This window comes from Sebastes umbrosus, chromosome 14 (genome assembly GCF_015220745.1).
Source record: "Sebastes umbrosus isolate fSebUmb1 chromosome 14, fSebUmb1.pri, whole genome shotgun sequence".
In the NCBI taxonomy this organism is placed as follows: domain Eukaryota; kingdom Metazoa; phylum Chordata; class Actinopteri; order Perciformes; family Sebastidae; genus Sebastes; species Sebastes umbrosus.
The window spans coordinates 24,679,388-24,691,286 of NC_051282.1; positions in this window are offsets into that span (position 1 = coordinate 24,679,388).

Here is an 11,899-nt window from a genome sequence, read left to right on the forward strand (position 1 = left end):
TCCCATTCATCACAGCACTCCACCCACACTGAGAGAGCGAGCATGGGCACTGCTAGTCTCAGGAGCAGCTCATGCAAACAAAATAAGGCAAAAACTGGACTTGGACTTATTTTGCATTAACCAATCCATCCTTTCTAAGTGAAAGCAACGGCAACAATGCTGATAGAGCTAACGGCGTTTACCTGGGGTGGGTGCTAAGCTTCCGTAACAGCGCTGTCAGTGTGGATGGCGTTATCAGCTGTAACCGCCGTATGAGTGCAGTGCAGAGCGGCGGCTGTGTGCTAGCCAGTGGCGCACGTTCACATGCACGAACATGCACTAAAAGGCACGCACGGCCGGCCTGGCGATGTCAACAATGCACAGAGAAGCTTGGATAACAACACACACAAAGGGAGAGCCACTTCATTCTCTGCTCAGGTGGACATTACTCCTCTATATCTTTACATAGCAAATGGTTATTTTCTGCTATATTAATGCTCTGGATATACCTTTAACCTTTTGACCTATTGTAAGTTCACATGAAAACAGTAGGAATATCAACGATTAGAACTAAAGATCCATTTGTATATTTTGCTGTTCCATGTCATTGGGTATGTTAACAGCAGTAATGTGTGTAGAGTTTCCCTAATAAAGAAAATTGCTGATTAATTTATCCCTTTAAGTCGTTAAGCCAATTAGACCAATGCAGAAACAATTCAATAAAGTCAGCACATACAGTGTGTAGGCTCATTAATCTGAAAATTAATAGATTCTGGACTATTTGAAGTAGTAAATTAAAAGTAACTACCTCTTTTAAATGGACTGTGATGCCAATTTGCAAACTTAATATCAGAAACATTGCAAATCAGCAAGCAGATTAAACATATTCCCCATCGCAACTCAGAACTACAAATGTTTGTCACATCATTTTTGTCTCGGCCTATGAAAGCATGGCAAAATGACTAATACAAAAGTGTGTGCTAACCTACACAAAAACATCTCCTCAGCTAAATTAGCATAATTTACTCTGTTCCACAGAAGGTAGAGGAGAGACAAGAGGCTTGCAGAGACCAGATTCATCGGTTTGGTTAATGCATGAGCGTCATCAGGCAGGTTGTTAGAGCTCATTAGCTGTGTTTGAGAGGTTGTGTTATCGTCCCTCTCAGGCAGAGCAGACTCCCCTGGGTACACACACTCTGGGTCGAAGCAACCCAATCTACCAAAACTACTACCTCCCCATGTAATATGAAGAAGACTCGCTCAGCTTACGCACACACACACACAGCCTCATGTGAGAGATCCCCCTCACCACGGCCTAATAGTCTGTCAACAGCCCTGCATGGCCTGGTCTCAAGCATGCCAAATTAAATCAACTAAATGTGCAATCAGATTATCGCCATCAAACACAGAATAAGTTGAATAAATCCAATATCTCAGACAGTGTGGTGGCTGGAGCGGAAGCACTGAGGCAGAGTGACTGACGTGGCTCTGGGTATAAATGCACAGGCCTGGATGAGAGTCTGATAGCCGAAAGCTTCTCTCAGAGGAAGATTAAAAGAAGAGCTTGCAGTGCACATTACCGCTCTGTGCTCAGCAGTGTGGCTCAAAGGAGCCAAGGGAATAAAAGGCCAATGCTGATATCCCACAGTAAAAATGGCAGTTGAAATTTTCCTTTAAAGGAATAGTTTGACTTTTTTGGAAATTGCTTACTGGCAGAGAGTTAAGAAGATGATAGACGATAAATAAGATGAGAAAATACCACCGTCACATCTGTATGTTAAATATGAAGCTACAGGCAGCAGCCAGTTAGCTTAGCTTAGCACAAAGACGGGGAAACAGCTGGCCTGGCCGCTGGATATACTATATCACTTGCTCTGCATGTTGGTCATTGCACCACCTCACTTGCTCTGACCGAATGCAAAAACATCCACAGTCAACCTATCTGTGGTTTGCTGAAACGTAAAATGCCAAAAAAATTTCCTGGAGACTGGGCTGACTATTTCTTGCCAGGCAAACAGCGGAAGCTCCAGGAAGTTGCTGGTCCCAGCCAAGAAATAGCCCGACACATAAACCCTTGTAAAATGGTGAATTATCATCCCTTACAGACATTAGAGGGTGGTATCAATCTTATCATCTAACTCTGGCAGAAAGAGAATAAGCATATATCCCAAAATGATCGCAAAACTTTCAGTCTTATTTCAAGCAGTCATGTCAATTTAATAGTGAGCAACACTTTTGTCTCGCACTCTGCTTGCTAATCGTGTCCAGAGGAGATTAGAATAAAAAAAGGACAGCCGGACTCCCAACAATAATTTACTCAAATCAGGCTGTAACTGCTTTGGTAATATCCTCAAGAAACTATGACAGTTTCAGAAAGGTAATTTTATAAAGGTAAAAACTCAAGCAGCACTTGAGGTATAAATGAATGTATTATATTATCTATAGGTGGAATTGTGCCAGAAATCTGCTTCTACAGGAAGGCAATTTAACAAACGCCAAAAATAGTTCCTATTCAATTGCTTTTATCCTGCTATTACTTCAAAGACACTACTGTAATTCACTTCTATTATCTGTCCAAGCACAGTTTGACCAATTTATTAACTGATAAACTTTACAGCTTGTGACTGCCATACTCACTGAAGTGCATTTAACAGCAGTTGACACACGAGTTTGAGATTCATTCACGCTGATGGACAAGATAATAACGGCGGTTATAGGACTGTGTAGAAAATAATTAGACGTTGACAAAAAAGATGTTAATGTGGATAATGATGCAGAATGTATTCAGTATGACATTGATCCCTGCTTGTTGTCATTTAGCAGCACTGTTTTTTAATGTGATACTAGATGACAATTTTAATGTGCCTTAATTGCATATAATTTAGCTATGGTGGATCAGATATTTGATTTGTTTCAGGCTCAAATTGTATTCACAGAGACAACTCTGTACGGCAGAGTGGAAACACCCCAGACGCTCTATCTGACCAATGAAAAGACAACGTGGACGACGTGTGCAGACAGGTAGGGAAGTCCTGAATTGCCCAAGGACAGAATGTCTTGTTTTAGGTTGAAGCTGAAAAGTCTGTCCACAATTCAAAGTGACAATGAAGCTTTCGAGGGCACCACTCACGGTAACTTGACACAACTTTGCCCCAAATGAACTTCGTTCTTGTTTCTTTGCAAGTAAATCACTTCACATCTGCTGTGTTTCATCTGAGTCAAAGCAGCAACTCAAGCAGCAACAAGGAGTCAGATTTGTCCTCGCCGAGTCTCAACGGAAGCTGCAAGGTGAGGTCAGTGAGAAAGGTGGAATGTTTCCCCATGTTTTCTTTCTTCCTGATTTCATCTTCCCCTCAAACTGATGTCAAAGGCTTTTCTTCAAGCATGATTTTTTATAGCAATGTCCAGCTTATTGTACACACATCCACACTTATAATACTGTGTGGCACTGTGGCCCACAAATCACATTATCTCATGTTATATTAACTAATTTTCCTACCTGGTTTGATGATTGGGAGCGAGCCACAAGCCTGTGGCTATTTAAATTCAATTCATCATTTTGCTTTATTCCACAGTGTGCTTGTGGGTGCTTTATGTATTTCATCTGGGCAAAACACTCCATAAAACACTGGTTAAGAAAATCCTACTGTATATGACCCAGCCTTTCACCACGTTTCAACTTAGACAGATCTTTGGGTAGTTATTATTACATGCTTAACTCTGAATTACAAAACCTTGCTGCAAGGAAATTGGCAATTATGGTGTATGGCAAACATCCCAAAGAGTTTGGGAAGCCAAACTCACGTCGCTGGTTTCTCTGGGGAGTGACAGTAGCCGTAATCGACTGGGCAACTGAACAGAGTTTTTCCTGGACAGGCTCATACCATCTCACCTCCTCAGGCAGTGCCAGTGAAACTACTGCACCTAAAAGACTTGTACAGTTTACTCCATCTGTCCTGACCTTTTCTAGTAGCAGTGAACCAGAGACTGGCTGCATCTTGTATGCCTGAATTATTCCCATCAGGGTGATGAAGCCAAATTTGTTTGAGTGCGGACACAGCGAGGTGTTGGAGTGAAAATGTTTAATGTGGCTTACAGGAGGTAAGTTTTCCTCTTAGCTCCCAAAGGCTACAGGTTAAGTTTATGCTTTACCGTCAGGTGTCGTGAGAAACAAAATGACATTATATATGATCTACAGTATGTCACTAGAATACAAACAGGCTGTTACTCCTGCGCTGTCACTTTAGCGTACACATGTGCACATATAACATATGACAGTTATGTGCTATTAAACTTTTGACCTGCAGTAACTCAGGGATAAACTAAACATTAAAAACACTATTCAAAAGACAAGGAAATGAAGCATCTTTCAAAGCTGAAAGTTCCTGTTAGAGAAAAATTCATCTCTTTTAAAATACTGACCATTGTGTGATTTTTCAGAAAAACTCTCAATCAAGCCTTTCATGAGAGGCTTGACAACAATGAGCATGAAAGCTTGTCAAAAATGTAATTACAATGCAGAAAAAGATGGATGTGTAATTGAAATGAGAGAAATGGCAAAGAAATAGTTTAAAAATGACCTTTTAAAATTTCATTCACTCACATTTCACAGGTCTGTTGAACGATCTATCTTTTATATTACTGTGGGGGTAGTCGCCCAAATTAAAACTGTATGGTTGTGAGCTGTTATAATGTATTCCACCTCTTGTTAAAGGTCTTATTGGTTTTTATGTAGACAAATATTTTTTTTTAGATAATACATCCACAGAGCCTTTAGAAAGGTGCAGAATTCAATTTATTTTCCTAAGAAAAATGATTATGATTGTGAATTAATCATTTTAGAAACGTTGGCAGGTCCACAATGAATGTTTTGTTTATCTCTATGGAAGATGACGTTTGGTTCCCACTTCTAACAAGGCTTGTGAGCCAATAGTAAAACAACGTTGGTATCATGTGGCATCTCTGGGTCATCAGTTAGTGTGGAAAAAATGGATAAATGGCTGAGATTGACGGTAGGTGCCTGGCAACGACTTGATGTGAAGTAAATGCAATGGAACAGGGGAGGGAGAATGAGACATCTAGTGGCTGTTTTTCACTGTTTACTTACTTACTATATCTTTATTGTGTACTGGCTTATTTATCAGATCTTGTTGTTATTTTATTTTGTTTTTTTTACTGCTGCTGTAATCCTGCAAATGTCCCCGCTGTGGGACTAATAAAGGATTATTTTATTTTATCTAAATAAATAAATGTATCCTTTGCAGTTTTGAATGTCATGTGCACATCACTTAGTACAACTAACAATACATTTGTGACAGTCTTCAGGTGAAACTTGAGCTGCCAAATTAGTATTTGTAAATAGGAAATAGTACACCAAGCTGCTGCCAACACTGTTTAAAACAATAATGAAGTGACGTCATCATCATAATTGTTGGGTATTGAATTTCAGCTGAATCATAACTCATCAGAATTAATCAGCTCAGCTCTTTATTACCCGGATTACATCATTAAAAGCTCAGCGCTGGATGTGGAAGTACACATCATTATAAGATAAACCCCCCAAAATTGACGCCCCGGCTCCAATGGATTTTCCTGCCTGCTGAAATCGATAAGCCTCGTGACCAAGAGTGGACAGCTTAACATCTGTGTGACCTTCTTAATGGGACTATGACCTCCTTATTACAGTGATACACCTCGCCTCGCCTGAAGGACCAAATGTAACTTCCTGCTCACGGTCTCATGACCTTCTTGATGGTCTTACTTAAGAGTTAGCAAGAACATACATGTCATTTCCGTCTGGCCTTAGAGAGATTGTGGAGCGAGGAGCAACATTAGCATCACGCTGCTCTGCTACGTGCTGCAGCTTCACGCTGAAGAAACAGCTCCAGTGAACAGAAGCTGGCAGGAGATTAAAGCCGTCTCTACCGGCTCTCTGCTCCCTCATTAACCCAGCAGCCCCGGCAAGTGAATACTGATGCACGAGGCAACACTGAACCCCACCTGGTAGGAGTTGTAAAGAAAGAAACTAACTAAGTTACCTGTTGGGAGTTGGACTCCCTGCTCATCTAGAGCAGGTGGTTTTAAGCAAAAGACAGAACCATTCCTGCTCTGAATTCATGTCTGCTCATTAATCCTCGCCACATATACCAGGGTGGACTAGAGGAGTGTTGCAGACAGTGATAGTCTGACTGAGACGCTCCACAGAGAGGTCCTTTTGCAGATGTTGTATTTCAATCAGGCGTTTCATTAGTGTCCAGTCAAACAGGATTTATGTTCTGCTCTCCTGAGTGGCAGTCACAGTTGAGGTCATTCAAAAACAGGATGGGAAGGGCCACAGAAAAAATTATGCAGAATTCACTGAGTAAACTATTTAAAGTGGAAAAAAGTTGAACTTACTGCTCCCACAACTACTAAACAGTAAATTATTTCTGAATTGCAGACCACTATATCAGCAGCACAGTCTCAAGGCAGTTTGTGAAATAGTCACGAAATTGAATCTATTTGATTCGTGTACATAGACACGAATTTCCCTTTTTTTCCCCCGGTGACACTCAGCACGACTTTCAACAACGTATTTTTCGTGCATTTTCCTACGAATGTCCAGCAACACGTGACGCACGCATCAATTTCCGCTCCATTCTTTTCATAATAAAACTATTTAGTTAGGTTAGTTGATTAAAACATCTCTGGTATCTCATGGTTGTCATTTTTTTGTGTGAATCCAGGGTTTTTTCTGGCTCAGAATGGGCCATTGGGGGGTGACTATGCACGACAGTAAGCATGATCAATCAACATACAGTAAAAGTTATGAGCCTGTGTTACCTTATTTGACAGACATCTATGCATTTTCTTGTTATTTCTGACCATTTGACTAACAAAAATGTATATTATGCTTGAGTAAATGAAACCCCAATTAAAAAAACTCAGAATTTTGGTGCTGGTGATTTTACTTTGGTGCTGGTTTAAACCTCTTTGAGGGGCGCCTAAAATGTCTCTATGCTTGCAAACCCCTGGAATCTGTTTATTAAGCATTTACAAGTTGTATTTCTTTCCTGAAAGTTTCATCCTTCGTGATACATACACAGGTTCAAATGTTTCATTCAAAAGAGGGAAATCAAGAGAGCTTGTTCTATGAAAACGGAAAAAACAATTCATCTCTTTCATTTAATTCTCTGTGTAATCCATCTAGTATAAGAGCCCTTATTACAAAACAAGCTATTACTCTCTCTCCACAAAGCCACATCCTCTGACCACAGACTCCTCTCTCGCTGTACAGCCTCTCTGTGCTGTCCCATCTGCAGTCCGCCTACGAGCCTCTATTATCAGAGGAATAAGAAAGATAAGTCAGCTCATCTGAGACATCTATGGTTTTATCCCTGATCCCACCTGCAGCTCCAGCAGGATGCATTAGCACTTCGCGCTCTATCAGCCCTACCTGCGCTGCCTTTTCTCACACAGTATGAACACTCACAACAACACACTCAAGTACTACGGACTGCTCCTCAACACTGGTCTATGTCATTACTGTGGTAATAGCGTGTCCATATTTCTGCCCAGTTGGAAATAATAAACATGTGAATGTGCATCTATACAGCTGAGTATTCTCTAAACCACATGGAGGGACGGCTGGACTAGAACCAGGCCTGTCGGTCTAATGGTTTTGATTTGTTAAGTTGTTTGTGTAATACATGATGGTGATAGCAACTGGCTTGTATATCTATGGGCAAAACATGGTGTGCTCTATTCAAGCAATGGTTGTATTGTTTGTAGGGTTTTTTGTTATTTGCATGTCTTATCACGTCTTATCAAGTGTTTATCTTTTCAGATGCATTTTGCTTATGTAACAATAGCACATTTTTAAGGGTGTTCAGCCATGCTAGCAGCTTTGTGAGGCTGTTGGCTACTTAGGCATACAGGCTGTAAGACGTGGACGCAGTCACTGTGACGTCACCTATTGGTTTGTGGACTACAGTTTTGAAGCCTCGAGTTTGGCATTTTGGCCGTCGCCGTCTTGGTTTTTGGCCATGGCCATCTTGGTTGCAAAGTACAACCGAACACTGAATAAAACATTTTGAGGCAACCAAAATGTTATAATTAACTTTCATGAACTGAAAACACACTGTGAAAGGGTTAAGGTTTTAAGACGAAAACTCGGACAACTCCCAGACCGGACAACGCCGTGCTAGTGACCTGTCAATCACAAGGTAGCCACGCCCTAAAGCATCCCCTGCTTTATGGTCTATTTTTGTCTAAATGGAACCATAATTTACTAAATGAACATCATGCTGTATTGAAGAAGACTTGAAATTAGCGATTGAGACCATAAACTCATGTTTACAATGTTTACTGAGGTAATAAATCAAGTGAGAAGTAGGCTCATTCTCTCATAGACAACAGGTAGAAAGAATGCAAGTTTAAGTTACTTCAGCATTGACTTCACTTTTCAGACCTGAAGTAGGCTAATTGCACATAAAGCAAAGTATTGGACAAACTTAAATATTGACCTGATGACGATGATTCAGAGACCAAAGTGGTGGGCCGGCCGGCCGACCGACCGACATTGCCATCCATAAAGCCACATCGCTATCATGGCTAAAATTCTAATACTCAGAATAAGCAACAACTATAGTTAATAAACTAAGTGATGCTGCTAAGTAGAATAATGGATCCTAGAGAATACATAGTGTTTCAAGGGTACTTGCAGAAAGCTAAAAATTACCAGTGGAGCCTTTAATGCTAAGAGCCCTGATTAAGGATGTAAGTGAGGAAGTAAACATAATGAGCGACGCGAAAGCAGCTGTGAACCTCCAGTAACACATCTCTTACTACATATCCTGAGTACCACATCTCTTGTTAATGACTGGCACACTGAAGCAATGTCTGCCTCATCACTTATCTTCTCTGTATGTGTCCAAGCTAGAGAAGTGAAACATAAGCAGGATCCTGGAGTGAAGCAGAGCCACAAAGTGCCTGCAGCCAGACTGTGAATGAGTCTGACAGGGGGGTGGGAAAGCTGAGCATCTAAACGGGACATGTAGTCTCCTTGTTGATTACGACATCCATTCTTACCACACATTTATTTACTTGCTGTAGCTCTTACGGTGCCAGCGGACTTTCTGAGTAGGTGTTACCTTTTGAGAGGAGTTCATCAATCGTTGACAGGCACCTTGGCAATGAACAAGCAAATCACACCATGTCTCCACTGACAGATACTCATTTGTTACTTAACACCATACCATAGAGTCATACTTCAGTAAACAGTATTTACTGGAACATGCAGGACAATAGCAAGCCTTCAGTTTCTGTCATTTATGAGCAGACATCATGTCTCCTCGTTTCCAGACCTTGTTTTTCTTTGTACTGGACTCACCAATGAACCCAATACAAGAAAAATAAATTCACCATGAAGCCTACTTTTGTTTAAAAGAGCATGTTGAATGTAGTTAACTATAGCAGCCTCCTGAAGGCTGTTTATTACGTTCAAGGAAGGTTCAGTTCGACTTGTTCAGAACAAAAAGAGAACTGTTTATGTTAATGAAAGAGTCCACTCAAGAGAGCTCGTACTCTGTTACATGATGTCAATCTTAACCTTGTGGTGTACCCACTGACCCAAACCTGTATTAATTGCTTTTTGGGGCAGCGCAGCAAACCAAGAAGGTTATCATTAACTTTCATGAACTGAAAACACACTGTGAAAGGGTTAAAGTTAAAAGACAAAAACACGGACAACTCCCAGACCGGACAACGCCGTGGTAACAACCTATCAATCACAAAGTAGCCGCGCCCAAAAGCATACCCTGCTTTATGGTCTATTATACTCTATTTACTCTATATTTTACTCTAAATGGGACCATATTTTACTAAATGAACATCATGCTGTATTGAAGAAGACTTGAAACTAGCGATTGAGACCATAAACACATGTTTACAATGTTTACTGAGGTAATAAATCGAGCGAGAATTAGGGTCATTTTCTCATAGACAACAGGTATGAACATGTCAAGTCACATTTCATTTATTTATAGTCCCATTAATCAACATTTTCAGTTAAGGGGCTAAAACTAAAACAGCTGCTCCCACCACTTGTGGCAGAAAATAAAAAGTAATCCCTCTCTCTTTAGAAATCATTGCATTGCGTTTTATTTTAGTTCCTTCATGATGAAGCTGTTACCTAGCTAGCATACAGCCTTAATAATAATAGGTCTATGTCTAATCACATTAATGTCATATAGAAATAAATCTGCATACTTGCTTACTGTAGAATGTGATTAAACGTTAACTGGAGTTTCTGTCAGCTATAAAGAGGTCCCTGCTGTGACAGCGGCTTTCATCACCAGGCAGTGTAAGGGCCATGGGAACCAGGACCACCGTAATGGAAATGCTCAGATACAGTACGAGGCCACTTGATTGGAGACAGAATTAGGCCACTACTTATGCCTTCCCTCACTTGGTTATCTTTGGGTACCTCCGTTTCTGTATAGATGTATGACATTAATGTTGTGCCCTGAGGTTAAGTGTCTCCAATATGCACTGTTTAGAGGTGATGGAGCATTCCAAGAGCCTCACAGACAGTAATGGATCCTCTCTCACACACACATTATCACTTTGAGTATCAGCTGGTTTGCCTCAGGAGAACGATAGCTACTTTGCCTTGCAGATTAAATTAAAAAGCATTTGAAGGAGCTTCACATCCCAGATGCCCGGTTCCTTATTGTGATTTAAAAACAAAACAAGAAAAGCCCTCCAGCGTAGGAAAAAAGAGATTGAAAAAGAGCCAACAGTCATTTGCCCTGCTCACTACTTGCTCTTAAATATCCTTAACATGACAGAGTAAGTAAACACAACAACTAGCGTATGATTAAAAAACCTTTCATGAAGACAAAGTAACTTGTCTTCTGTTCTGTAGCTTAGCACCCATAACTTCTCAGCATATTGAAGCGGAGTGCATGGGGATGTAGTAAGAGCGATAGGGTACTCTATAAGACTTTTGATGGTGGATTTATCCTCTCCAAAATCAAAACCAAAAGAGCAAAAGTGTAAGGTGTCTGCTCTAACGTAAGCTGAAATCGTTAGCCTGGCTAACTAGTTACAGTAGTTACCAAGTGTTACTTCTAAGACCAGAAGGCACATTAACTAACTACATTAGTTTGTAGGGTTACACCCACAATAGTAGGCTACCGTCTGAATGCTATTAGAGTTTAGGATAACGTTAGCAGCTCTGTCCTGTTTTTTATTGGATTTGGCAAAACAGAAACCCAAGGCAACATTACCAGAGATTCTGCACTAGCTACATTCAAGCACATTAGTTAGACCTCATAACAGCCTCTTCTCATGTAACGTTAAAAGTAAAAACATAAAAAACAAACTAAGCTGTAAGCAGCCACCTAGCAGATAGCAATATACTGTACAAAAGCTGTCAAAGAATGAGTCACAGTCGGCCATTTAGCCGGCAGCCGATTGTGCACACTGACAAATACCTGGTGATTTGTTTTAAAAGGTATCTGACAATCAATACTTATATTATACCTTGTATTTTGTATTTACCAGTGTAATATTACAATTTTCAAATAAACTATGTTTTAGTGGATTTTGGGGGATAAAACTATTTTTCGTCTGCTGAGGCGCTGTCCATGGCGTTGAAATTTGCACTCCGTAGGTGTGCTAAACGCTGAAATAACTGTCCCACATCCTGATGAAAACCCTGATTGTGCATGCATAAGCACATACAAGTGCACGTGTATGAACGTGCGGTACACTTAAGGCCCCTGGTTTGGGGGTTTGAAAACTGAGGCTACTACTAGGACTACCCAGCTCTAAACTAACTAGTTAGTTTAGTGCTAGTAAGACCTAGTTTCTTTTTGCTATTAGCACAATAGTATGTGTTGTCATCAAGTGCACATTTAAAATCCCTTTTAGAGGA